The following is a 26,588-nucleotide window of genomic DNA, read 5'->3' on the forward strand; positions in this document are numbered from 1 at the left end:
ACTACTCTTTTCTGGTTTACAACTTTTTTTGTTTGGAATTCTCCTAATAGCTAACGCATGAATCCAAACTATTCTTGTTCCACTAACTCAACACCAAACTTCTCAACACGGAAATCAGCCTGGCTAAAAGTTGTGCATAGGCATTTTGGTTTCTTGGATCTATTACTCTATCTAGTATGTGATAAAGTCTCTTGATTCATTTGTACAGCTCTGCTGAAACCAGACACTGGAATGAGAGTGACTTCTGTTCTTTGACAGCACAGAGGCATTAATGTTTTTAAAACAAAATCTATGAAAATGCGATCCATCTTCTTTCACCTGCCACTAAATCACACTGCAGAGTCTATCTGGTGTTTTCCATACAACAGTGGATCACAACAGATTAATAAATTCTACACAGGCAATGCAGCTCACAGCAAACCTTGTGGGCCTGTTTGTAATCACTGAAAAGTTCTGTGTCAGCCTGCTTGCTGCATATGAACATTACATATCCTCATGTGAAAGATCTCTGTGACATTTTACTATATTAACTGCACATGAACAGTGGATAATTGATTTTTAAGACCTAGATATCTTATCTGATTCTAATTTTTTTCCCCTAAAAATGTCAAAACTGATTAAAATATATGATCATCTAATCTTTACCAAATTCTGTCCTTATGGTGTTTTTTGAAAAGGGAGAAACTGGAATCTTACACTATATTTGCTTTATATCCTCTTGATTCTTGGCCTTAAATGATATCTACAGAAATTGGGAAGATGTTTATTTGATATAATTCTGTTTATTTAAAAAGTATACAAATAAACTCTTGTTTCTGAAAGAAGTTGCAAGAAAAAGCACCTTCCTATTCAAGAATTCAAGCTTGCCACTCAGCAAGGCTTTTGGCCAAAGGTCCTTCTCTCCTCTCTTGATTTCCTTCCAGGGCTGCTTCACCCTGCTTCTCCTACTTCCCATTGCACTCACAGCCAGCATCAGCTCAACACCCTTGTCCTTTCATTTCCTTATTTGGCCTGCATGGATTCAAGTTGATTGGCAAAGACTTTCATTGTTTTCCTCTATCTTTCTTTATAACTAAACCCTTTGGTTTGTATAGCACCAATGATATGTGGCTAGCAAGTCCATTTACATTAATGAGGTCAGCAACTGCCTGCAGATGAAAGACAACTTGATTGCAGCCATTAAGAAATTCCAGCATGACAAAAACATATTTCAAGTGAATGTTTCAATAAAAGGTGCTGGATTAATATTTTTATAAAGTGAAGCTCTTTCTTGACCTACAAAGTTGCTCCTACACATGCATTTTGTGCATTTCATTCTTGTCACCTTCTCACCTTTTGGCAGCCCCGATGGCTAATGAGAGGCATCCTGACTTCTGCTGTTTGTCTCCACATCCATACAACTTTTTCTGTAATGTGGCCATGGTTGTATTTTGAACTGGGTGAAGGAACTGGTTTGGCTGAAGAGTAAAAAGACAAAAAGACTTTTCAAGAAAATCATTTTTCTGAGCTGCTTCACCAGACTCCCTTGGCTGGGAACTTGGCACTGCAATAGGACTGCAGTCTTGCATAGGGCCCTATGGAAGTTTTAGCTAGTCAAAGTCAAGTTTATTTAGTTGTCCCACCCTAGCTGTTGCCTCTTCTTCCCATGTGAGCCAGCATGCGATGTGTTCCGCTAAAGACAATGACATGAGATCACTAAGAATCTGAGAGTTTCTACTTAATTCTAAAAGTAGTCTGGTTTTGGTTTAGACTGAGTTCAGATAGGTTTTTTTATATCTGATTTCTTATTATAAAATGGTTTGTATTCAAATTTCTGCTCTCATGTTGAAGACCAAAAGCTTCAGACATTTTGTTACAGATTTCCTACCTGAGAAGAGTCTAATTTAATTCCAGTTCCTTCAGAAAGCCTGAGGAGTCAGTTCCTGTGCAGTCACATACTGCATACACCATCACCAACAAAGACTGCTCCACACCTGCAGATGGTAACAGTCAAAGAGTGAGGGCATTTTGCAACAAAATACAAACAAAACAACCAAAATAACAGAGAACACAATCCTCAGTCTTGACCACGATTATCAGAGCCATTTTAAGCAACAATAAGACACAGTTACCATGCGTGTTGCTCACAGAAACATCATCCACATCCATCCCTCATCTTTCTCCACTGGTTGTGTTGAACTTTTTCAGTCAAAATAAATAAGAGTATCAAAGAAGTTACAGTCTGTCATACAAAACTTTTCTCAGCTCTTGCTAAGGTCTGAACTAGATTTGCTGCTGGGGATGAAGACCAAGTGCTCAACTAATTTGCCTCATGTGGAAAGTTCATGCCAAGGGTGATGCTGTAAGGTATTCTGGCTGATGCAAGCTGTTGCTCTGGAAGGGTGTGTCTCTTCTAGGTCCTTTATCTGCCACATTAGAGCAAGGTTCTCAGTGTCTTTGAGCGATGTTCTAAGGACAATGCAAGATGCTGTGGCCTTGCAGTTTTAATGCTTCTGGAAATCTGTTATAACAATACATGTGTATGCAGATGTAAATAGCATGCTTTTTACTAACAATTAATTACAGCACGATAGTTCCTTACCTCTGTCTCTATTTTCCCAAACACTTCTCTGTATGTTTCAGTAAATCTTATCGATGACCATTCTGAGCTGCTACTATCCCTTACTTACTGTCCCTTCAAAGCCAGAGACACAACTGAGTTTCATGCAATAAAAAGAAATATCATCATTGCAGTGATCACCCTATAGCACACCCATAACTGACAAATACTGCTAGGACTGGCTGCACGGGGAAAAGATAGAAATATGTGGTCTGTGGGTGATGGAAACTGGGAAGAACTGATGAGTAGAATAGGTGGCTGAACAATTTAATTGCTTTTTCTGTTTTGCTGTGGTGGAATACACAGTGTAGCAGCCCCAGATCAACAGCTGATTTTTTTTAATTTTTTTTTTCTGCAGTGACATACGTAATTAAACACAGGTAGTTGCACACTTAGTTCTGCATTATTTAAATGCTCTGTTGTAGAATATTGTGTCATACTTCATTTCCACACATAAAAAATAAACCATATAACCCATGTGGGTGTCAGGATCTCAAACGACTAGTCTCTGTAAACCCTGAAGGGAATGCTAAATTGAGCTGAAAACTTCCTTTCCGGCATTATGCATCCACTTTCCCTATTAACCTGTTCTTCCCTCAATCAGAGGTTTTTGGTTTTGCTCCAGGCAATACTTTCTCAGGAAGGAGAAAGTATGTGACGAGATTTGTGTACTGATTTTAAAAACTATCCAGAAAGAGAATATGGGAGGACATAAACTGAATAACAATGAATCAAAATAAAGTGGTGGTGAAAACCATCCCAGTACTGAAGATTTCAGTAACTAAAGAATTTGATCCACTCCGATATCTAGATTAACAACGGGTTATACACACCTAAGCAGAAGAGTAAGTTAGGTATATGAAAGATGAGACCTCATAACCTCCATCTGTTTGACTTCAAGTGACTTGAGCCCTACATGTTCTGGTTTCCAAAAATTTGTGCTAACCAGTGGCCCATAAAGCAGGCTAGGACATGGGAATACTCTGTTAAAGCTGTTTCTCTTCATGTGGAAGATTTTGATATTCACTTGGCCAGAGAAAGAAAGGAGCGTGACTCTGAAATTCCCTAGTCACATTAGACACTTAGCCAGTGTTTTGGAACAGTTAAAGAAGAGATGGGACTGAGATAATGCATATGGATAGAAGTCCATTCAGAATATATGAATACTCATAGAGGACAAACGAAGTCAGTAACTCGTACCTCATTCTTACAGCCCAACACATTGCTTAAAAGACTTCAATGAACTTGAGATGTCAAAACATCATTTCTAAAATTGACGGTCTGAAATTCCTGGAAGGAGAAAACATCTTTCAACTCCAATCATTGGTCACCTGCTTTCTGAGAAGACAGCCTTGCTGGTCATACTTACCACAGGGATAACTGGCTTGTGGCGGCCAAGCATTCATAGCGACATCGCTTTTTGATCCTTCGATGTCAGCTCTTCTTATCATTGTGAAGCAGAATTCACCAAGCGTTGGATTGTTCACCCACTAATAGGGAACGTGAGCTGGTTTAGACCGTCGTGAGACAGGTTAGTTTTACTCTACTGATGATGTGTTGTTGCGCTAGGGATGGAGAGTCTTGTCAGTTAATAATGTGAAATCAGGCCTGGAGGCATCATGCTAATCCAGGGAATTATACGTGGTAGTAATACAAATTCTCAAAGCTCCTTGATGAAGAAGTGATTGTGAGAATTGAGTCTTGGCTAAACAGTTCATAAATCCCTCACAGTCCCATTGTTACTTTCCATTTCTTGTCTCAGTCCAGTCTCCACCAAGAATGGCTGCAAAGCACTTTCCCAAACTAACCAAATCCAAAATGCTTTTCAGTTCTAGTAGCTCATTTCTATTTTTACTTTAGATTAGGCCTGGAATGTTTGTTTCTATGGGAGAGAAAGAAGAGGAACAGAGGATGAAATGAAAAGTGCCGTAGAACTACAGCTGTGTTAGAGCAGAAGGAACAAGAAAACAGCCAAGAAGTCTTCAATGTTATCTGGATGACAGAGATTGCACACAGTATTTTCCACAGAAAACAGTATGTGCTGATCTCTTTAGCACTCCTGACTTACAGCTAACACGGGTTGTCAGCAGACAATTCATTTTGGGCAAATCAAGATAGATTTCCAAAGCTATGTGTAGGAGGAACAGGACTGAGCAAGGCTTGCCTGTTAATCATCATTCTGACAAGAGGCATCTATTTGATCTTTCAGACTTGGTCACAGGCTCAGTGTAACATAGTGGACATTATAAAGAGATGATGAGTTTGTATCTTATTTCATTGCCCATGTGCTCTTGTGTAGGGAGAGGCAGTTCATACAGCCATCTGGTCTCACCACACAGTCATGCAACAGTTTTTCAGATCTTTGTCTTCTCATTGGTCTCCTTTTGCTCTAATTTTCTGTCTTGTTTGAACTAAGAAGAACAAATGACCAGAGAGCAATGCTCGCTTTTGTCTGTCAGATCACAGTACCACGGGAATGTATTTATATTGGCACCAACTACAGATATGTTTGCAAGTATAAAATGGGATGGAACAGCCATAAAGCATCCCCAAAGGGCCCAAAGTCTTTTTGTTCACTTTCTTTTTAATCTGCACTCTACCTTGGCATATATGCTAAGAGAGGAGTCAACAATGGTAAAACTAAGATGTACAAGATCTCATAACCTGCAAAGTGATACGAACATCCATATTTTGACTCTAATCATCCTCCTGTCCATTTTCCATCTTGTCATAATAAGTCTCTTATCACACTTGTTACATTTGTTTTACTGCTACACTTCACATACAAAGGTGCTGGTACAGACGGTAGGCCCAATCCTGCACTCATATAACAAACATCCATGTGCTTGAGGTCATTCTCTGCCAGATGTTGGAACTAATTAGTGCTAATCACAGCTTTCCAGTTTTTATATTGGCTGCTGTGCTCTTTGTTTTAGTCAGTTAAAACAAAGCCGGTTAGCACACTGAAACCTTCTCTCTGCCTGATGGGGAAAGTGATTCACACTCTGAGTTTCAACATCCTGCAGGTCTTCAGACTTTCAACCAACCCTAACTTTCTCTTCAATCAAAAGAAAAGGGAATCAAGAAATTTGGGGTAAACACATAGATTTGTCCCAGAAATCAGCTAGGTGTGAACTTTCCAGGATAGCCATGAGCACCCTATACTTTTCTCCCTTCATTTATTTTCTGCGCTGAACTGAGAACTTGATAATGACCAACAAACCAATCACTGTAAGGAGAGGAAGGTCTTGGAGATGAAAAGAAACAACTAGGGAATTCTAATTCAGACATTTATCCAGCTCGTAGAGTCAAATGCTCCTGAAATTCATTTATAAAACCATGTGAACTTTCTCACTGAAGGAATATCAGCAGTGATACCATTGTAGGGGAAAGAAAAGATCTCAAGCTTTGAAAATATGACTGTAAGTGCTTTGCTGAATTGTGTTCAAGTGGGTTTGAAACTAGGCAAAATGAGTTTGTCTGTCCCTACTTAAAACTGCAGATTAGATAAGTATGAAAATATTTTCTCTGCTAAGCTATCAGCACTTGGCTTCTCTTTTAATTATAGTCAAATAATGTAACAAAGGGCAATTTCCATAACATTTATTCTAACCATTTTTTACACTTTACATGACAAAATTATTCTAAGAATTTATCAGGGCACGTACAACATCTACTGCCTTGCACTTTACCTTGATGCCTTTCTCTGAAAGAGCAGCAAAGGAGAGATACTTGCCAGTGGCCAAAAGCCTTGTCTTCAAAGGGCTATTAAAAAAATCAGCATAATTTTTGGACATTGTATTCTTAACGCACAGCTGCATAGGTCATTGCTCATAAGTCATCTCATAATCTGGAATCACTTGATTTCTGAGAACATGTTCACCCTATTGTCTCAATTTCCACTTCTCAGCCTGGCACATTTTCAGTTGCACACACACTATTCACTTCATGTTATTCATGATGAGTAGATGGCTGAACCTTGGAATGATACCAGTTTTCTTAAATAGAAGACCATTTAAATAAATAAATAAATAAATAGACAAATAAATAAATAAATAAATAGAGTATATGTACTTTAAAAACTAACCATTTCCTATTAAAATTGCCACAACCTCTCAGTGTGGCAACAGACACTTCACGGAACTTGGGTGTTTCACATAGGCATGGCAGATTCCTTAGGTCTACCTAGTTACCTTACCAGAGATCATCTGTAAGTATGAGTTCAACATTTTGTGTAGTGGTGCTAATGTGTGAGAGAAGTGTCCACACTCAGGAGTGATGTAAATAAATAACGTGTACTACTCCAGGGAGATTAATTCAGAAGCCCCCACTCCAGCTGCCAGTCCATCTTCCAAAAAAAAAAACCAAAAACCAGAAGCCTGAATAAGCAGTGGAAAAACCAACATGCAATTTTTAGATGTGCAAGAATCAAGAACATAGAAGATACAGGGTTGTCCAATAGAACAGGTTTGGACAGTCACTACTGTGCCTGCCCTGAATTGTGTCCCATCTTCTCCCACAACTTGAATCAGGTGCTCCTTCTGAGCCTGAGCAGGTTAGCTCGCATTGTATAGGGTGAGTCAAATTCCAGGCATTAGAGAACTTAACTAGGAACGCTTGTTGAACACACAAGTGGCATCATTTTTAGAGGACAACATTTGAAACCAAAGAATTTATAGCCTTGAAACAGATAGGAGTGAGGGGTCTTTTACATTATTATTTAGTGAAATGAAATAGAAAATCAAAGCACAAAATATTTATAAACTCCACTTTGAAGACCTCGATGATATTGCTACTAAGTTTCTTTAAAATGGTAAATGGCAAAAGGAATGAAAGAAACATTTAAATGGAGACAGCATTTCCTATTACCATGGTTTCAAAGGAAAAGCAATGACTTACAAGAAAAATCACTTTTCCACAGAAGATTGGGATTTTCTTTCCTAAAGGACTCTGAATCAGTGAAATGTCATGCCCTGTCTGAAGCCCTGAGCTCCTCCGTTGCAAGCACAGCATCAGAGCAGCAGCAGTTCTTTGTTTAACACAAACAAAATCCTCAGCAAGTCAGGACTGCTCACTCCCCCTTTTTCAGGTCTTTCTTAGGAGCTCTAAGATATTTTTCTGCTGCTGACTTTGTTCATTTCCATCTGTGAGGCATCGATATTTTTTTCCTGTTTTCTGAAAGGAACTGGAGTGAACATGGCTGTTTATTTTTCTACTTAGATAGTGCCTTACCATGCCAAGACAACTCTGAGTACCAGCCTCATCAATTAATATCAGCACCACTCTGAGAATGGTGTTTGCTAAGAAACTGTTGCTACAGAACAAGCAAAATGAGGACAAAACATTGGGCCAAATGTTTGAAGAGGCAGAGGGGAGCCAGGATCTGTGGATCCTGGCCCAGGGAGCACAGACGGGGGAGTGCTGTCACCCTGGCACCCTCCTTTCCATGCAGAAACTCCCCCCAGGCTCTGGACTCCATACCTGGCCCAGAGGAGGGGCTGTGCCATATGGAGCGAGCCAGCAGAGCAGAGAGCTGATTCAGTGAGGACTGAGAGGCTGTGCAGGAGAGGGAGGGATCTACAGTCCAGCGGGTGTTCCTGCAGCTAGCCAGGTGTGAGCAGCAGCAAGCCTTGAAACAGTCCCTATGAAATAACTGCCTGCACCAGCTGCCCTCCTTGTGCTGAATAAGAGTGAGGGGAAACAATAAACTCACTTTCCCAGGTTACACATCAGGAACACTGAAAGCTTTTGATGAAATAATGCTGTATCAAAACCATTTGGACAGAAAACACATGCTCCCCACATCATTTGCCACTGTTGTTTGGCTTTATCTGGATGGAAGAGGTTACTCTACAGACCATCGTTGTCTGAGTTAGCACATATGTATTCATGTATGTGTGACTGTATCTACACATCCGCTGAGAAAACTCCCCATTTATTTCTTTTCCATTCTATGTGGCCACATCTTCTTGCAGCAGTCCCACCAGAAGTGATATGCTGCTGACCTCTGGCAATTGCTTTTCTTGATCTTTGCAAGTAACAACCCAAGGTATCTTTTTCATGCCATCTGCAGTGGTGAATAGCAAAGAGAAAACTATATACTTTGACCAGTGAGGCATAAATGCCTTTTTGGGCCATAATTGTGAGTGCCAGAAGGATGGCAATCAAGTGCTCTTCGAGGAGTTTACAGCCTAACAGACAAGGCCAAAAAAAAAAGGAAAAAAAAAAAAAAAAGAAGAAGAAAATGATGTATTAAGAACCTACAGAAATATCCTGAAAGAGCAAGAGATAAGACTAATTCCTACATTCAATTCAGTGTACTTTGTATCACAGCACACAGCTTGGCTGCCTTGCTGCTATACTACACTAGTCACTGTACACTTCAAAGTTGACTTTCATACTTTTGCACTACTTTACATGATCTCATGAAAAGGAATCTCTTCCAGAATGTAAACTATTATCAGCATGCAGTTGACCAAACTCTGCCAATGTTGCTGTGTGGTTGCAAACTATAACGTCAGGCTGGTTCTTTTTGCTGCTTCCATGCAGGCGTCTGTATCTGGCCATATGGAAGATCATGGACAAAAAAACAAAAAAGAAAAAGAAAAAAAAAAAAAGAAAAGCTATTTGTGCATTGGTATTGAAAGTCGGAATAATAAAGCCTTTAAGATTTAATGGGTACTCAAGCTGGCTTACAAATAACCTGCTTTGTCTGCATTATTTTGTCTGCATCTTTCCTTATGAAAAACAAAGAATAGAAAAGAAAGATCAAAGATTGCAAATGCAGCTTTGCTTTGAAAGACAAGATTCCTTACTCCTTTCAAACAGGGCGGGGGGTTGGGAAAGACTCCTAAACACGGGCTTCAGGCTTACACTGCACCTTGGCTTCTGCCTGTACCTCCCAACGCTTCTTATCACCCTTGTTCCTGCACCCCGGTGTGCCATGGGACAGGGTCCCTGCAGGATATAATGCACAAATTATAACAGATATTCATTATTAAGCAGGATAAAGCAGGAGTTTGTAATGTGATTCCCAGACACAACTGAAGCCAAACAGAGAGCCAAGATGGCAACCCGAGTTTTTTAGGGCCATGGAAATCTGGTGAAGCACAAAACTGCTTGCCCCTTGTGCTGGCAGCTGCTGTCTTGTGGAGGCATTGCCACCAGGGCTGGTGGCACCTACAGCTGTACCACTGCTGGGACCTGTGCAGGGAGAATTCACCAGAGGCTTGAACAGACCAAAGTTAAGCAACTAACCTGAGTAGGAACTGGCTCAGAAGAAATTCAAAATGCCTGTCTTGGGCTGAATGCTGCAGCTTGGAAGACTTTATCCCTGTTGATTGGTTGGGCATTTTAGACTCATTAGACTGGATACTTGAAAATTTTTTCTTTTCACAAAGAGTGAAGCACTGGCAAAGGCTGCCCAGGGAGGTGGTGGAGTCACCATCAGTGGAGGTATTCAGGAAACGCGGAAACGTGGCACTGACAGACATGGTTAGTGGGCATGGGGGTGATATGTTGATGGATGGACTACATGATCTTAAGTTCTTTTCCAACCTTAATGATTCTATGATTCTATATTTTAGGCACTGAATTCATAATCCAAAGTAGAACTGCAAAAACAATTTTCTCCTTTATGGCCAATGGCTCACCACACCCAAGCTCTGCACTTCCAACCTGTGGGCACCAAACTCTCCTAGCTATACCTCCAGCTTGCCCGGTGTAGGGATGTCCCACCAGCAAGGGCACTTGCTGCATGCAGCTCTGCTCCACATGGAAGGCAGTAGGTCTGTGCATGGCTGCACAGGCCTTACTTCAGACGCTTGATAATTTGGCCCTGGCTGCTCTGTCAGCTGCTGTCACTTTCTGTTTAGCGCAGCGTTCATAAGGCAGCAGCTAATGGGGCGGGAGCATGGGGAGGAATTCTGGCAAAGGCAAGTCACCAGGATATTTACTTGGCTGTCCTTATGTAAAAGAGTGCAAAAATGGAGCAGTAAAATATTGTAAAACTTAATCTGATACTTCCACTAATTCGAAGTGGCAGTTTTTAAATAGGGTTGCTTCTGTTTGTCACTTTCAATCATAGAATGCCGATAGTGGTACTTAGAAGGACTTAATAGTCTTAAGAAAACAAATGGTCCCCTCCCCCCCTCGACTGAGACAAACAGAGCCATATTGTCATGCCTTGAGATACATCAAGTGTGCCATGCAAGGCTGTCCGCGCGCTTCCTCCCTGGCCGACACAAGCAAAAGTGACAACTTGTCAGCTGCCTCGTCCTCTTTGCTTTGCGTCCTGCCCAGGTCTTTGCTCTCTGCCTTTTGCTGTCTGCTCTCCCCTCATTTCCACTGCCAGGCTTCCAAAGAAAAGGGGAAATCAGCATCTTCTAGTCATATTTTATTTGTGCACCTTTTCTTGAATTAAAAGGAACTCCTTTCCCCTCTTTATTTTCACACTAACTCAACTGATGCAAAGCACAAGCGTGACTTCAGCTTACTTGGGAGGCAGAGGTATTTCTGTAGACAGCCAAAGAAAGTAGGAAAAAGTAGAAACCAGCAGCAGAGCTGCAGGAATCAGAAGGCTGCTCTGCCACCCTCTTGTTCCCAGCAGCAGGACAAGCCCATGACATTCGTAGTCAATATTTGCTGTGCCAAGCTTTGTAAATTCATCCCAGGTGAGGGCTGTGCTAAAGGGGTTGGTCATGTGCTGCCTGCCTTGTCTATGCTATGCACAGAGCACAGAGGCATCAGCCTCAACATTAGAAGGGCACTATGTTTGCAGGAACCCATTACTTGCTCTCGATTACACACACTCTCCTCCCTCCCTCCATCCATAGAACCTGAGTCCAATACCTTCTCCCAGCAGCACATGGAAAGGACAATTGAAACAGCAAACAAAGTTTGCTTTCTTGATGTTTGACAGGCTGCAGTGAAATGAAATCACATTAAAAAAGAAATAAGCAATAAAAAGGCAGTACAACTTAAGAAAATTTCATTAAAATCAGAAGAGAGAGAGGCAGATTTCTATTCCAAAGTTTAACTAGGCCTAAAAGCAAAGGAAAATGTGTGCATACATCTGCAAATCAGGAGGAGTCAGATAAGAAAGAACGATTAAGTTCGTGCGCAAAAGTAGTTAAGCTGTCATCTTAAGCTCACTCTGTCAGAATTACTGCTGTTTATTCATAAGACCACTCAGTAACAGATGTTCACCTGGCCAAGCAAACCTCCTGAAAGGAAGACGCCATATGTGGCAGTGATCAGAGTGTGCTCTGATTCTTAGAAAAAAAGTTTTGTTTCCTGGTATTGGTTGAAGCTTAATAAAAGAGTGGGAGGGAGAAAATAAAAGGTAGGTGGAGGGGGATGGAGTGAGAAAACAAAGGGAAAGAGTGCAGAGACAACAATGAGAGCCAAGGCGAATTTACAAAAGGTAGGAGGAAGTCAGGGATATTTCTTGAACATCAGTAAAAGCATCAGTAAGAACAATAGCTGCATGAGAGATGAGATAATTAAAAGGGCACAAGCAGGAAAAAGGGAGAAGAATTTCTTTTCATAGTTTCTTTCTTCATGTTGTTTCAAGTTCGCAGACAAAATGTGCAAGCAGTGTCAGTTCTTCTCTATTTCCAAATGCGCTTCCTTTGCTCAGTCTTTGTTCTGTTGATCTAATGGATTTAGAGCATTGGTATCCCTTTGTGCTGAGGTTTCCTGAATCAGCCTGTTTGCTACAGCCAGGGCTGGGCATATCCTCCAGCACAGCCCAGAGTTCAGAGCAGAGAAACACGAGGGATGAGAAAGGCTCCTGGGTACCATGGGGGTAACTGTACTTCACCATGTTTAACACCAGTTGGGGGAAGGTGACACAAGTGCTCAGGATCTGAATAATGCTATGGGGAGACATGTGACTGGGCATGCACTTAGAAAATCCTGAAATGAGAAAGTCCTATTTTGTCATGGCATTGCGTAATCATTTCTCTGGAAGAAACTGCTTCTTCAGTCATTGCTTTGCAAGACCCCAGTGAAAAGGCATAAAGCCAAAGTGTAAGTTCACTTTGAGGGTTTTTTTTTACCCAGCCATGTCCTCTTGTGTACAGAGAAATCGGCGACAAAACCGTAGCATAAATCATGTCAAGCTGTTCCTTGTGCTCTGCAATCAGTTGTACAGTCCTGCTGCTGAGAGATCACTAATTACTTGGTCAGCATTTGCCTGAATAAGGCCTCAAGATTTGGTCCAAAGACAGCAAATGTTCCTTCTTGATTATTTTGCAAATTAAATGAGAAGAATTTAGAAAGGGAGCATATGAAGCTTATTTGTAAGACAGATGTTAAACGGACTAGCAGCTTCCCTGTATCCCTCTAATACTTATCCCCAGTACCAAAAGATATTCCCTGAGTCTTTCTAATGAGGCGAGGATACTCAGGGCTTTATTGGTACTACCCTGAATAGACTTGCAGGTCAAGAAGCACTGAATCATTTGTGCCACTGATGATATTTTATATCTACTTCAGCTTATTTTGAAGTACACAGCATTTTCCAATTAATTAATTTTCTTACTGAGAAATGTAGTTTTGAGTCAACCAAAAGCATTCATTATTGCAAAGAGTCTGAAATGGAAAAAAAATAGAAAGAACGTTTTCATTTTGGAAAGTCTTTTTTTTTTTTTTTTTTTTTTTTTTTTTTTTTTTCTTTTCATTTTTGTACAATGGGAACCAAAGGGAAAAGCTCTTAACCATTTAAAAATTGATTTCCTTATGAATTCAGAACAAAATGACTCATTTTGAATTTTAAAGCACTTTTAAAGAAACTATTTAAGAAGAAAAGCTATAGGACAGAGGTGAACACAGGCCCTTATGCTGACCCACCAAACCCACCTCACCTGCTCACATAATGTCATGAATTAGAATATTATATTATATTATATTAGAATATAATATTATATTATATTATATATTAGAATATATATAATCTGTAAAGTCAGAAACAGAAGGAGCATCAGCACACATGGTAATGACCATCTACTGCCCAGCCAGCAGAACAGTCAGAACAGATCTCAAGATGCACTGTATCAGAATCATAAAGCTGTTATTTGTTAGCCCTGGAGCCGAGACAAAATATTACTCAGCAATGTTAGGAATAGCAACTGGTATCTGAACAATATTAGGACACTGAAATAGATTTTTCAGCTCTTGCTTAATAAACTGCATCTAACCTTCTGAAGAGCAGCAATGTAAACAATGAAGAGGCATTCTGTACACTTTTTTTTTCATTGTGTACCTTCCACATAATCTTTTGCCCTACTTGCAGACCCAAAGATGTCTTTTCTCATTGCCAACTGTGCCCTTCCATTCCAGTACCTGAAAATCTCTCTGCCGCGAAGAGCATCACTGGTTGTAGGGCTGCCACTGCACAGACCTTCCTGGGTGCTGACATGGGGATCCAGGGGAGCCCCACGTGCTCCTCCACAGCTGTGCTGTGGGCTGGCAGCATCAGTGGGGATTCAGATGCATGAAACCTAACCGGTCATCATACAGTTCTGCACAGGCTGCTTGCATTGTGATGAGTAAAGGGACACTGCTTTTACATTATCTGCTTCATTATATTCTAAACAAAAACATCATTTTATAGGGAACAGAAAGAATATATCCCTGACATTTGGCTGCTGTAAAGAAGCATAGCTCTACTAACCTCAACAGCATCCCACCAGTTTACATAAGCTGAGAAACCAATTCAGAAGCCAAGGAAACAGGCATCACAGAGTAGCACAGGAGATCTTTTTAAGACTCCAGCTTTCAAATGCAGAGTGCACAATCTTAAGTGAGTTACTCTCCTGACACACACAGGGTTCCAAGAAGCCCAGGACCCACTATGAACTTCTCCAGCCTCAGAATATTTGACACTGAATCTGTCACAGATCAGATTACGATGCTGTCCTACTTTAGAATACATGGGGACATTATCTTAGCATTCTTACACACCCATCTTGAAGACGATAGCCAGAGCTGTTAGCACACAGAGGCGATGGGTGATGTTTTGCTCCCTGAGGAAGAATTTCTGAGCACAAGAGATATGGGCGACATAAATATATGGTCATTGCAATTGCCAGCAAAACAAGAACCTTTGGTTTACTTCCTTTCATATTAGTTCAGATATCTTGCTTTTTAATTCTGTCCCATTACAATAGAAAAAACAGAACAGTGTATTCTATCTGTAGCACTACTGTAATATAATGAATAATATTGAAATGATAAATCACAGAATTGTAGGGATTGGAAGGGACTTCTGGAGATCATATAGTTTTTTGGTTTTTTTTTCTTCTGTTTTTGTTGTTTCTATGGTTTGTTTTTTTTTTTTCCAAAAAATATACAGATTTTGATGGGAAAATAAAGCTGATTCATGTACCCCTGAAAATACCATTTTTTATACCTACATCAACTCTTCTTCCATCAAAGTACTTCACATCCAAGACTGTCTGCAGACCTAAGGAGCCATCGTTTGAGTGATACCAGATCCAAAAGGTTTCTTGCAAATAAAATCAGTTGTAGCCAAACTTTCCTTCAGTCAGTCTTTTGTGATTCTCCCCACAGATTCCAGTAGATGATCTCTGCTGTGCACTTATGGATGCTACCCGCAATATCATCAGAGGTCTCCATCTTTTTCATTCCCCCACACATTCTGATTTATGATATTATTCTCTTCCAATTACAAAAATTAAACAAGCCCATAGACATGCAATTTTCTGGATCTTTCCTGGATTTGAATTTGAAATACTAGCTGAATTTCCTGTGACAGTGGTACTGAGAAATATGCCAGAGCATCCTTCCCTTACTGCACAACTGTGCTGCTGAAACAAAACTTTCCTGTTATCTTGCTGACTGTCAAGCTTGTGAAGATAACCTTGAACACAGTAATGGGCCATAAACCAATATTTATCTGACACTGTACATAGCTTGAAACTGTAACTTCGTGAGGTGTGGACAGCCCTATTCCCTACAACATTATGCTAATACTGAAAGAAAAATTGACAATTTAAACTCCAGTATTATTAATGATTCCACTGATGATCATTTCAGCAGAAGCTTTCAGCCAATGCATTTACTCCACAATCCCAAACTGCTTCCCATGTCTTCCCAGGTGCCAAAAGCTCCAACTGTCCCCTACCTAACTGCCAAAGACTTCAGCTTCCCCATGGCAACTCCTACAATGTAGTTCTGCATTTTTGTTGCTATATTGAACTGAGCAGGGAGGGAACGTCAGGAAAATAGCATCAATTAAATTGATCTAGATATCAAAATAAATAATACCAATTATTGTATTTATTTAGGTACTTAATTGTATAAACTTTTATATACAGTTAATGTAAACAAATCTGCTATTGAACTGCAAACTGCTTCACCAGAAGGCTACGGGACCAAGGATTCTGCCAAACAACTGAAGTCCGCTTAGCTACAGAATCCACAGTTCCCAGAACAGACCTGTCATTTTAAGAAGTTGAACTCCATTAGTTTATTTTTTCTGCCTATGTGCACTTTCTACGCCGTCCACAACAAGGTGACAAACATCATGGCACCAAAACTGTCCCATGGGTCCCAGGGAGTCCTTCCTGTTTCACAACACCCAGAAAGGTGTAGTCCATCTTAGTCATACACTCTCCTAAACACAATCTTAAATGTGCCTGCCTTAGGTTATCCTCATTTTATTAACATTTCCTACTGAAACAAGACTGTGTCCCATCTGAACAAGTTATTTTGCAAGTCTTCAGATATTTTAATTTCTTAACAACCTATTCTGGCATGATCCTGATTTCCTTCAGTGTTTCTTCTTCCTCCCCAGAGAAATTTATGGTTGTTTCCAACACCTGTGTCCGCCACCACTACCTTCTTTTCAGAACAAAAGAGCAAGAAATGTATTGAATATTTTAAGCAATATCTATCTTCCCTTTCAATAATTTTTCTTTGCCATGTCTTAAAGGCCCTTCTGTCTCTTTCAGAAACCTCTTTTTCCTTGTGTGCTTAAAAAAAAAGTAATTATTTTTCACAGCCTCCCATGCAATCTTCTTTTCATTCTCAACCTTTGCTTTTCTTATCATATATAATATTTCTTGAACTTCTCTTTGCAATCTTTCTGGTCTTCCCCTGTACTTGATGTTTAATACCTCACGTATGCCTCCTTCTTACCCTTGATTACTTTTGGGGAGGGCTTGTTCATCACAGTGTGAATGCACTTCTTTCAAGCCTGCATACGGGATGGCCCTTGGGCATATACTAATTTCGGTTCCGCACATTTTCAGTTTCTCATCAATGTCCTTGCCCTCTCCATTACTTTTCAGTCAGCTACTCACACAGACCTCTGAAAATCTCTCTGAATTTTTTGAAAACTTACACAAAACTAGCAGCGTTCTCCTCAAAGGGAACTGGTTACAAGGAAAACTTATGATGCCCAACTCCTTTGTAACCAAGTTAACCTGGATGCACCAAGCTCTAACCTGAATTCATGCCTTTCCCAGACTCTGTTTGACCTACAGAGTCCAAACCAGAGGCAGGAGCATCCTGCTTTCTTACTCAAAGAGGGGACAGAAGAGAAAGGCACAGTCTGTGCTATGACCGCCTCACTGAGTCAGTACTAACACTAAGGGCCCCATTCTCATTAGCACCTATTCATATAATGCAATCACGTAATATTCTCATAAAAGGGTTATTTTATGTTTTATAGCTGGACACAGAGTACAGGGAGTATCAATATCCTAACTCTTGTAAACACATGCTAAGGCTGTCACCCTGTAGAGATATACAGACCTGATTTACTGAGTTCAGGAAAAGAGCAAATAAAGTTCATCCAATACATACATCTTTGTGAGACTAGTAAAGGTTTCTTTTTACCATACAAAATCATTCCTACAATATTTTTATGGAAGATGGAGGAGTATTACCTGACTGTCAAGCTTCGAAACAATGCCTATTCCCTCCCCTCTTAATATCCTTATATTTTCTATGCCTCAGAAAATTTTAAGCTAAAAATATTATACTAAAATATTTTTTAAACTTTGTAAAATCAAATTCTTGGTCTTTAGAGAAATTACAAAACTTGAAAATCTGAGATGTATCCCTGTCCCTTTTGTTTAGTGACTTGAACCATTCATAAATCCAGAAATATGTATATCCAATAATATAAGCAGGCAATATTCTGCACAAATTTCCATTCAGATTCATACTGCACCATGAGATAGATATGAACAGAGGCCTGGTATAGAAGCAGAATCTTACTACAAGCCTTAAAAGCGTACTGAAAGTAATCCTTAGCTGAAATGGCATTTTACTGCATCCTTACACTGAGGTAGGAGCCAAGAGGCAACTGTTGCTGAGAGAGGTGCAATATGGGTCATGTTTGACTTGAATGTGGCCAGCAAAGCCCTGCTCCCTGTCACATCTGCACACTCCCAACAACAAAAGCGGAAGATGACAGTGGACATTCCTCCAGCCCTCGTGGCACGCAGAAATTCACCACTTTTTCCTAGCTGTTCTTTTTTGTCTCTAACAAGTTCAGATTGAGCCCTAAGGGCACTAACAAAGGAAAAAATGCTTCACAGCAATTTTCCCCTAGCTATTGCTTTGGGGTATGTGTAAGATGAGATCAAGTCAGTGCTACACGAGAAGCATTCCTAATTCACTGTGGGGTCTGGACAGGCTCAGATATGATGATTTACTGCATTTTGAACAGAAGCATAGCAATGTGAATGTAGGAGGCCTTCTCATCACTTCAGCTAGGCTTTTACTTTCTGTAAGAGGAGGCTCAAGGGAGACTTTATTGCTACCTACTGCTACCTGAAAGAAAACTGTATTGCGATAGGGGTTGGCCTGTTTTCCCAGGTAACTAGCAATAAGACAAAAGGTAATAGCCTTATATTGTGCCAGGGAACGTTCAGGTTCTAAGCTTAATGATTCTGTGATTCTATATGGTCTTCTTGCAGGCTGGAAGAAAAGTGGGAAGACTTAGTTGTTTACCTCTGACTTTCCACCCTGAAAACTGAAAAGTATGGTGTTTTCTCATGAAGAGATGTTTTCATACTGTTGACTGCCCTCCTCTTCTGGACTGCCCCTGTGGCACACGAGATGGCACTGCAAAGAGGAAAGCATGAACCTGCTGCCATTGCTGCCCTGGCTCTTATGGCCATGATCCCAAAGCTGAATAGTAGTGGAACAACACCTTGAGCTGGTCAACAAAAGCAGTACCACAGTGTGTGGATGCAGTGAGCCACTTCTGGACTATGGCAAGCATCTTACAATTTCACACCTAAAATTTGTAGGACAGTGTTCATATTTGCAGTTGACAGTGAGGCACCTATCTGCACAATAAGGAACACTTAATACAACTAGTACATTGTACATCTCTAGACCAGCACTTCCACCAGCAGCTCCTGTAGCAGATCCATTGCCTCAGCCAAAGTACTACTCTAAGCACTATTTCTTTAGGTTTGTTCTTACCATAAGTTGCTCTCTTGACTGGAAAAAGTAACTCATTTCTACTCTATGTGGCCACTGAAAAGTACCCTTGGACCTGACTAATCTAAACTGATGTTAAATTGCTAATAAATTCAGAATAAATTGTGATTAAGATCTGATTTCCCAGTTCACAATATTTCCATTAAATATGTCTTTTTTGAAATTAGATTTAGAAATGTGGCAATATTTTAGTACAGTTAAATAAATATGAGCTAGTGCTCCTCTTTTATTAAAGGATTTTAGGAGTAGGCTAATGATATACAACTCTAAAATGAAACTGGATATTGACATACAGTGAAATTTCTCTAATGGATTTCTTCAGGGAATCAGTTTGTGACCTGCTGTTAGGAACACAGTGGCTTTGGAGATGTCTGCCTCTAAAATCCTGCATGATTATTGCACCTGTCTTGTTGTTAAACAAATCATTAAATCCATGGTGCTTTAGAAACAACAAAAATTCTTATTACAACATCTACTACCCAGCTCCTGAAATGGGTGGCAGTGCTCATTGTACAAGGGGAAGTTATATTAAATAATTGCACAAGACAAACACAGAATGTATATAAGTATACAAGACTCAGAAATGCTTTCACAGTGATGCATCTGTCAAAAGAAAAGTATGAGACTCTCAGAATTGAGATAAAACTACACCCAAACAGACTGTGTCATATTCTGTGAAGACCTTCTGCCTTGCAGCAGCTAAATGAAAGTTCATTCTCAATAACAGGGCTGACTATTACAGCCTGAGTTTAGATTCATTAGCTCTACACTGATATTATTTAGGATGCTGGTGATTCCTTCCCTTGCTCGGCTATATCTACGCAGTCCTGTGAAGACAAAGTCTAATTGGTTTTGCTGAATAAGGATAAACTTCTGAATTGAAGCCAACACAGTTTAACTCTCACATTTATAGCTATCAGTAAAGTGCCTGTGTCCTGTGACTGTCTTGCAGCTGCCTGTGAGAAACAGTTGTCCATTACTGAAAGTAAGCTCAAAGATATAGGGAAAGCTCATCAAAAAGTCAAAGCATGTTGCATCTGCAGTTAAAACATTTTAAAGGATCATAGTTATTAGAAATTCAAGTTTTCAAGTATTAAAAATAAATCTTTAATTCCTCTGCAGATTCCTAGTATCCAGAGTATTTTATAGAAACATCTGGATAAAGGAATAAAGGCAAATCCATTGTATTTCTAGACATTCCTGGAGCACTGATGTTCTTGAGATTATGCTATTGGATTACTGGTATAAAAATAATAAATATTTTCAGTACTTAAAGCTGTAATGCTTTATGTTGGATTTGGATTTTGGTCTCATTTTAGTAAAAGGTGGATGGAGATTCAGACTCTCTTCCTTAGCCAGAAGGATGTAGAGAGTTTATTGCTTAGTGACCTATATTTTTCTCCTCTACAAAATCTGAAAAGTTATTTAGCAACTTCTCTGCCCTTCGGTCAACCTTTTAAAATAGCTGTCACGACAAAAAAAAAAATTGTTGAGCTTTCCTTCCTCGTCCCTCTAGCATATGGAAGTGAGGGTTTGTTAATCTATGCTAAGAACACTGTAAAATATCCCTATCTGAGCACAATGCATTAATTTGTGTTTACTGGTTTAAATGGAGAGTGGTAATGCATCAAACAAGCTGGATCTCACACACGAGGGGTGAGAGAGATACCGAAGTGAGATTTTTGGATGCATTTTCACAAGGTTTTGCTATATTACAAATATATTTTCTATAGGTCACTAAGCTAACTGGGAACTTAACGATATTACTGCCTCAGAATCCTGTTTGTTAACAGAAAACGTATACAACACCTGCCAGAGATTCAAGGATTAAACAGTTATAAACTTCAGGCTGTGCCCAGAATGTCACTCTGCCATCAGCATACAGCATGGTTAAGCATTCACCCCCAAGCCTGTCCATGCACACCTTTTTGGGGAGGAAAGCACAAGGTGCAGCAGCACAGAGCAGGCTTTCAGAGCCCCATCTGTGCAAGATCTTCACCTTCCTGTTTACCATCTCTCTAGGGAGCTGCAGTGTGTCATAGAGAGTACTGGTAACCAAAGTCAGCAATGCAACAGCTAAGCCCAATGGCTCCGGCCCAGTCCTTTTACTTTATCCCCTTTACCATTCCCTCTCCTGTTGTTGCTTCTTTTTTTTTTTTTTTTTTTTTTAACATGCAAGTTGCCATGAAAAATTTGTTAATGAAATATTTGCTTAGAAGTCTGCTCTGGGCTAGGCTGATAACCTATCTGTGTTTGAGTTTGGCTTCCCATATTCTAAATACTCATCTTCTCTCTGTTTAGCTTATTGATTGGTTTGGCAGGAAAAGCAGCCTTGTCATCAGTGACCAAGGTCAAACAAAACAAAAAGGGACAGGAGGGAAAAAAAAGAAAAAAAAGAAAAAGAAAAAGAAAAAGAAAAAGAAAAGAAAAGAAAAGAAAAGAAAAGAAAAGAAAAGAAAAGAAAAGAAAAGAAAAGAAAAGAAAAGAAAAGAAAAGAAAAGAANAAAAGAAAAGAAAAGAAAAGAAAAGAAAAGAAAAGAAAAGAAAAGAAAAGAAAAGAAAAGAAAAGAAAAGAAAAGAAAAGAAAAGAAAAAAGAGAAGGAGAGGAAAAGGGAAAAGAGAAGGAGAGGAAAAGGGAAAAGAGAAGGAGAGGAAAAGGGAAAAGAAAAGGAGAGGAAAAGGGAAAAGAAAAGGAGAGGAAAAGGGAAAAGAAAAGGAGAAGAAAAGGGAAAAGAAAAGGGAAAAGAAACGAAAAGGAAAAGGAAAGAAGTTGGACGGATGTGCTCAGTAAGATGGGAGTGGAATACCCAACCTCCTGCAACTTTCCTTCAGGGACAGGCCCTGCCCCACCTATGCTTTCACAAGGTCAAATGAAATCGCCAGCATCATCGCATCAAACGTTTGTAAATCACCTTCCTGTGCTCGGCAGAAACAGCAGCAGTAGAAGGTGGACAGCAGAGCAGCACAGACAGGCCTAAATGCCCACGAGGATATGCCCTGAGAGCTCCAGTGCAGAGCGGATGGGGCATTGAATCAAATAGCTCAGCCTTCTAAAATTAGAAGCCTAAAGCCTATGTCTACATATGCAAGTGAGAGTCACCTGTTCCCAGCGGTGCCTGAGGCCCTGCTTCAGAGAGCACAGCAGCTGCGCTGCAAAACAGGAGGGTGTTTTTGTGCTGGTTTTTGTTTTGTTATGTTTTGTTTTTCCTTGACCATGACTATGTATGGGTTTTTATAGACCTAATTCTTCAAATGCAATTTACAGATTTTCACCTCAGCCTTTCAGTTCTGCTCCTAATGTCTGGAAAGAGGAATCTGTGTGGAAAATGAGTCAGGAAGTTTACAAAGAGCTAAAATATCTCCAGCATCTATAAGGCATAAGTGCATGCTCTCATCAAGCCACTGAGAACCCTCCTGTCATGCTAAGTTCAGCCTTATTTTGAAGGGAGCTTTAATTTACCTGGAAGTCTCAGATCACAAAATGAACATAATGCTCATAGCACATCCTATCTGAAAATGCAGATGAATCCATGAAAGGTGTCTACAACACTGAAATACTCAACGAAAAATCCAAGCATAAGGTTACCCTGCAGTACCTTGCCATTTCAAACCACCCTGAAAAATACACCTGTGTTTATGTAATTCAGTGCAAATGGCAGTGTGCAATTTCACAGAAAATAGGTGAAACTAAACCAGGATAGTTATGTCACAGCTAAGCAAACAGATTGACTGTATAGTACTCTGATACCTTATTGTAAAGAAGATGAACGTTCTGCTTGTTGCATGTGGTACAGCTGAGGTTTTCTGCAAGGAGGCTGCAGCTAAATAAAATACCTGGCAATACTACAATCTGCTCGTGACAGTGGCTTTATAAATGAAAAAGAAGGTGCCAGAGGCTAATAATTATGTAATGTGAACTAAATGTTAAATCCTGCCAATACTCAATATTTATATTGTTCTAACTTGGAGGGAGTTTAGCTTGGTAAAGGCCAGAATAAAAGAAGTAACAGAACTACCTCTATTCCCAGGTTTCTCTTTAATCTTGTTACTCTGCTTCCCACTACAGAACTAACTCAGCCATCAGTGTATTATTCACAGTATACTGAAACACTATTTTGGAAACATTATTTTAGCAAAAGCATTTTACAGTTTCTAGCAGGTGGCTACAGAAGTTGAGAAATACTGCTTCATAGGCCCAGCTGGACTGACAAGACCCAAGTCCAGTTTCCTACTTGCCAGCATGGTCTCATAACCAGTAGAAACAACAGGGTCCTCAACGTTGTTTAGAAAGCAGATGCAGAAAGATGCTGCTTGCCTACAGAACTGCATTTCTGCATTCCAACCCATTTTTCATAAAAAAAGACTGCATTTTTCAGGGAATGCAGAAAGCAGAACCATCTCCCTGCATGTAGTGGTACTGGACACAGTGTTAGCTGACAATTCTGTGATTTGCATAAGCAAAGGCTGTACTAACACATAGACCTCTATTTCTAGAAAGAGCATGTTCCTTTGGTGGACCAGTGCTGAAGTACTCTGCAGAGGATGATTTTGAAGACAAGCTGAAAACTAAGCCCTGTGAAGATACACAACTGAGAGGAACCCAGCACCCCAGTTGTTCTCAATCCTTTTTGGAGTAGAATCTGTTGGCCCCAAAGGGCTACAGAAATCATAGAATCATTAAGGTTGGAAAGACCACTAAAAACATCCAGTCTAACAACCATCAATCCATGCCCATGACAACTCTAGACCATGTCCCTCTGTGCCACATTTGCCCTGTTCTTCAACACCTCCAGGGGCAGTGACTCCACCAGCTCCCTGGGTAGCCTGTGTCAGTGCTTCATCACTCCTTCTGAGAAGAAACTCTTCCTAATATCCAACGCAAACATCCTCTGGTGCAACTTAAAGCCATTTACCTCATGTCATATCACTAGTTACTATGAAGAAGAGTACCTCGTGAGACAACTTCAAAGTCCTCTCTAAAAATCTAGGCCTATGTGTATGGGGCTGATTTCCACCGCAGGAAGATTTACTCAGGATTACCCAAAGAAGATGGAAAACTGGGTAACAAGATCAGAAGAAATGTGATGTCCCTAAATAAACCGAGGCTGTGGTGCCTGACGTGGATTTAGCAGCACTTCGCCAAGAGTGCTTTAATTTGTATCACTGTAATCGGGTTAAGAATTATTGTAGCCAAAGTAATTAGCAGCGAGCTACCAACCAGCTTCTTGACACAGAAAGCAACCAGGCTTCTCCTCCAAGTGTCTGCCCCCCTGAGGGCTGGGAGGTAAAGAGCAGTAGGAGGGAATTAGGGGTGACCTTGCTTTAACTAACAGGAACATGCTCCTGGATCAATGAGAGAACCTGGCAGAGCTCAGAGAGGAAACATCAACTGTGTCATCGAAGTATCTCTGATATCCATGGGGGTTTTGCAATAGATGCTTATGCAAAAGAGGTAAACACAAATGAGCCTGGTGCTGCAGAAAACAAGAGCTACAGGAAGAGAGGAAGAATGTGTGGGGATGCAAAATAAATAAATAATTAGAGAGATTGCTGAGGAATGGTTTATTTAAAGAGCCCCTACGTTTGTGTTATTGGATTAAGCATTTTGACCGAAGTTTGTAGAATTTATTATGGCTAAAAATGACTAATATGAATATTGGCCTCATGCCTGAATAAAGGAATGCAGTTTCTCTGTCTAATCAGGTTGCAACAGATAAAGCCCAAATAGAAATGAGTAATTCACCGTGACTCAATATTACATGGGCTGTGTTTTAAGAGCTGAATTTCAAGTGCATTCTGTTTTTTATTTCAGCTGCACTATCTTTCATTCATGCTCGCTAGGCTCTGTGTCAGCCTAGCTTGGCAAACTGGGAATCCTTTTCTTCTGCAAGCCCGATGTACATTTGAGGAGACTATGTCTTCCTGGATGCAAAATCAATTCAAGTATTCAGGAGGCCTCTAGTGGCTTACAGTTTCAGAGGAAGTTTCCTCTGAAGCCGAGCCTGTGAAGCTGGGAAAATACACATTAGGTCAGGGAAACAAAAGGGACTCCCCACTTGTTGATTAATGCCATTGACAAGAAATACCAATGCTCAGTCTCTGACTTCAGTATCTAGAAATCTGCTCTTCCAGGCCTGAGATACATTTACACAAAACTCTCAGAACGTGCAGAAGAGAACAATAGGGTCTCAGCCTTGTTGGTGTTTTACATGTTTCTAAGCATATACTGGGAAAGAATTACAACATGATGAGCTGTTTATTTGAAACAGCTGTCAAACGAGAGCTATGCCAGTTTCATTTTGATCCGCAAATGTAGATGCTTTCTATTACTGACATTACAATATGCAATAGGTTTCCAATGCAGTGCATGGGTACGTAATTCCCCATTTGCAACTCCTTACCCATTCTCACACCAGGCTGAGCAGCTAGGGCCAGACCCTGATGGGGGTAACTGGCATCAGGCAAGCTATCTCTGTTTCCAACAGCTGAGGCTGCAGCCCCATACACAAATATATACCATTACACATCAGGTGAGAACCCAGACCACCTGTATGCTATTTCTGCATGCAGGGTTACTAGAAAGCAAGAGAAGAGAAATTGTGAAAGAAGATGAGGGAAGTGAAGTCCTGTAGTTACTACGAGTAGTTTTGGCCTAGACAGTCAATATCTCTTCATCACATATGTATTTCCCTTGGCCTATTTTTGTATGTCATAGGATAGTTGAAGAAATGTCCTTAATTCCCAGCACTTTGATTCACCTCCGCAAACTAAGCCTTGTTGTAGGTGACTTAGCAACCATGTGATCCTCCTAATAATAGAACAGAGTTAGCCCTCCAACCCCCCAAACTCATGCCTCCCCTTGTCCTTATATATATCTGTCTCCTAGCAGAAAAGTGGCACATGACCTCCTATCCTCAAGAATACTTGGCACAAGTCCCTGCTTCTCAGCCGAACCTATTGTTCTAGGAGAGAATGACACAGGCATGCAAGAGTCTTGCTGACACTTTTGACTTTAAACACAAAATGCCATTAATCAATCAGCTGCATCTGTTTGGAAAAATATAAGTGGCTGGAATCAAGGCAAACACAATAAATAATCCCTAGGCAAACAGGAAGGAAAATAAGGGAAGATATGTTTTTTACTTCTTGTTACTTCATATTTGTTTGGTCTTGTGCATCCTCTTCACAAATATTAGGCTTACCAACTGTACAATATTAAGACACCAAACTCAAAAGGCTTACGCACAGTACTGCCACCAAATTAAAGGTGCTAAGCTTGCATGATCTAAGTATCTGCACTGGAATTTACACATGGCATGGCAGCAGAGAGGGTCTGCATTCACAGATGTGAGCCAGACCAGGCTAGCAAGAGGAGCAGGTTATAGCCAGGCATCACTTGAAAGGCTGATTCCTCTCACTATCCAGCAAAGTTGCAGATATGATTTATAGTCTCAAGAATCTGTTCATTCCCGCTACAAATGCTTCAGAGACTTAATACCAT

General features: G+C 40.3%; 1 long non-coding RNA gene across 1 annotated transcript in view; it reads right to left on the reverse strand.

Moving 5' to 3' along the window:
* Positions 1–876: 876 nt before the first annotated feature.
* LOC116653231 overlaps positions 877–26,588 on the reverse strand; it is a 123,022-nt gene continuing 97,310 nt past the window's right edge. Inside the window, exons 4-5 of the long non-coding RNA XR_004306758.1 lie at positions 1,868–1,973; positions 877–1,457 (exon numbers count right to left, since the gene is read on the reverse strand). This is a non-coding gene — a long non-coding RNA (uncharacterized LOC116653231). The remainder of the gene's footprint in view (positions 1,458–1,867; positions 1,974–26,588) is intronic.

Source organism: Coturnix japonica, chromosome 3, assembly GCF_001577835.2.
Source record: "Coturnix japonica isolate 7356 chromosome 3, Coturnix japonica 2.1, whole genome shotgun sequence".
NCBI classification, from domain to species: Eukaryota; Metazoa; Chordata; class Aves; order Galliformes; family Phasianidae; genus Coturnix; species Coturnix japonica.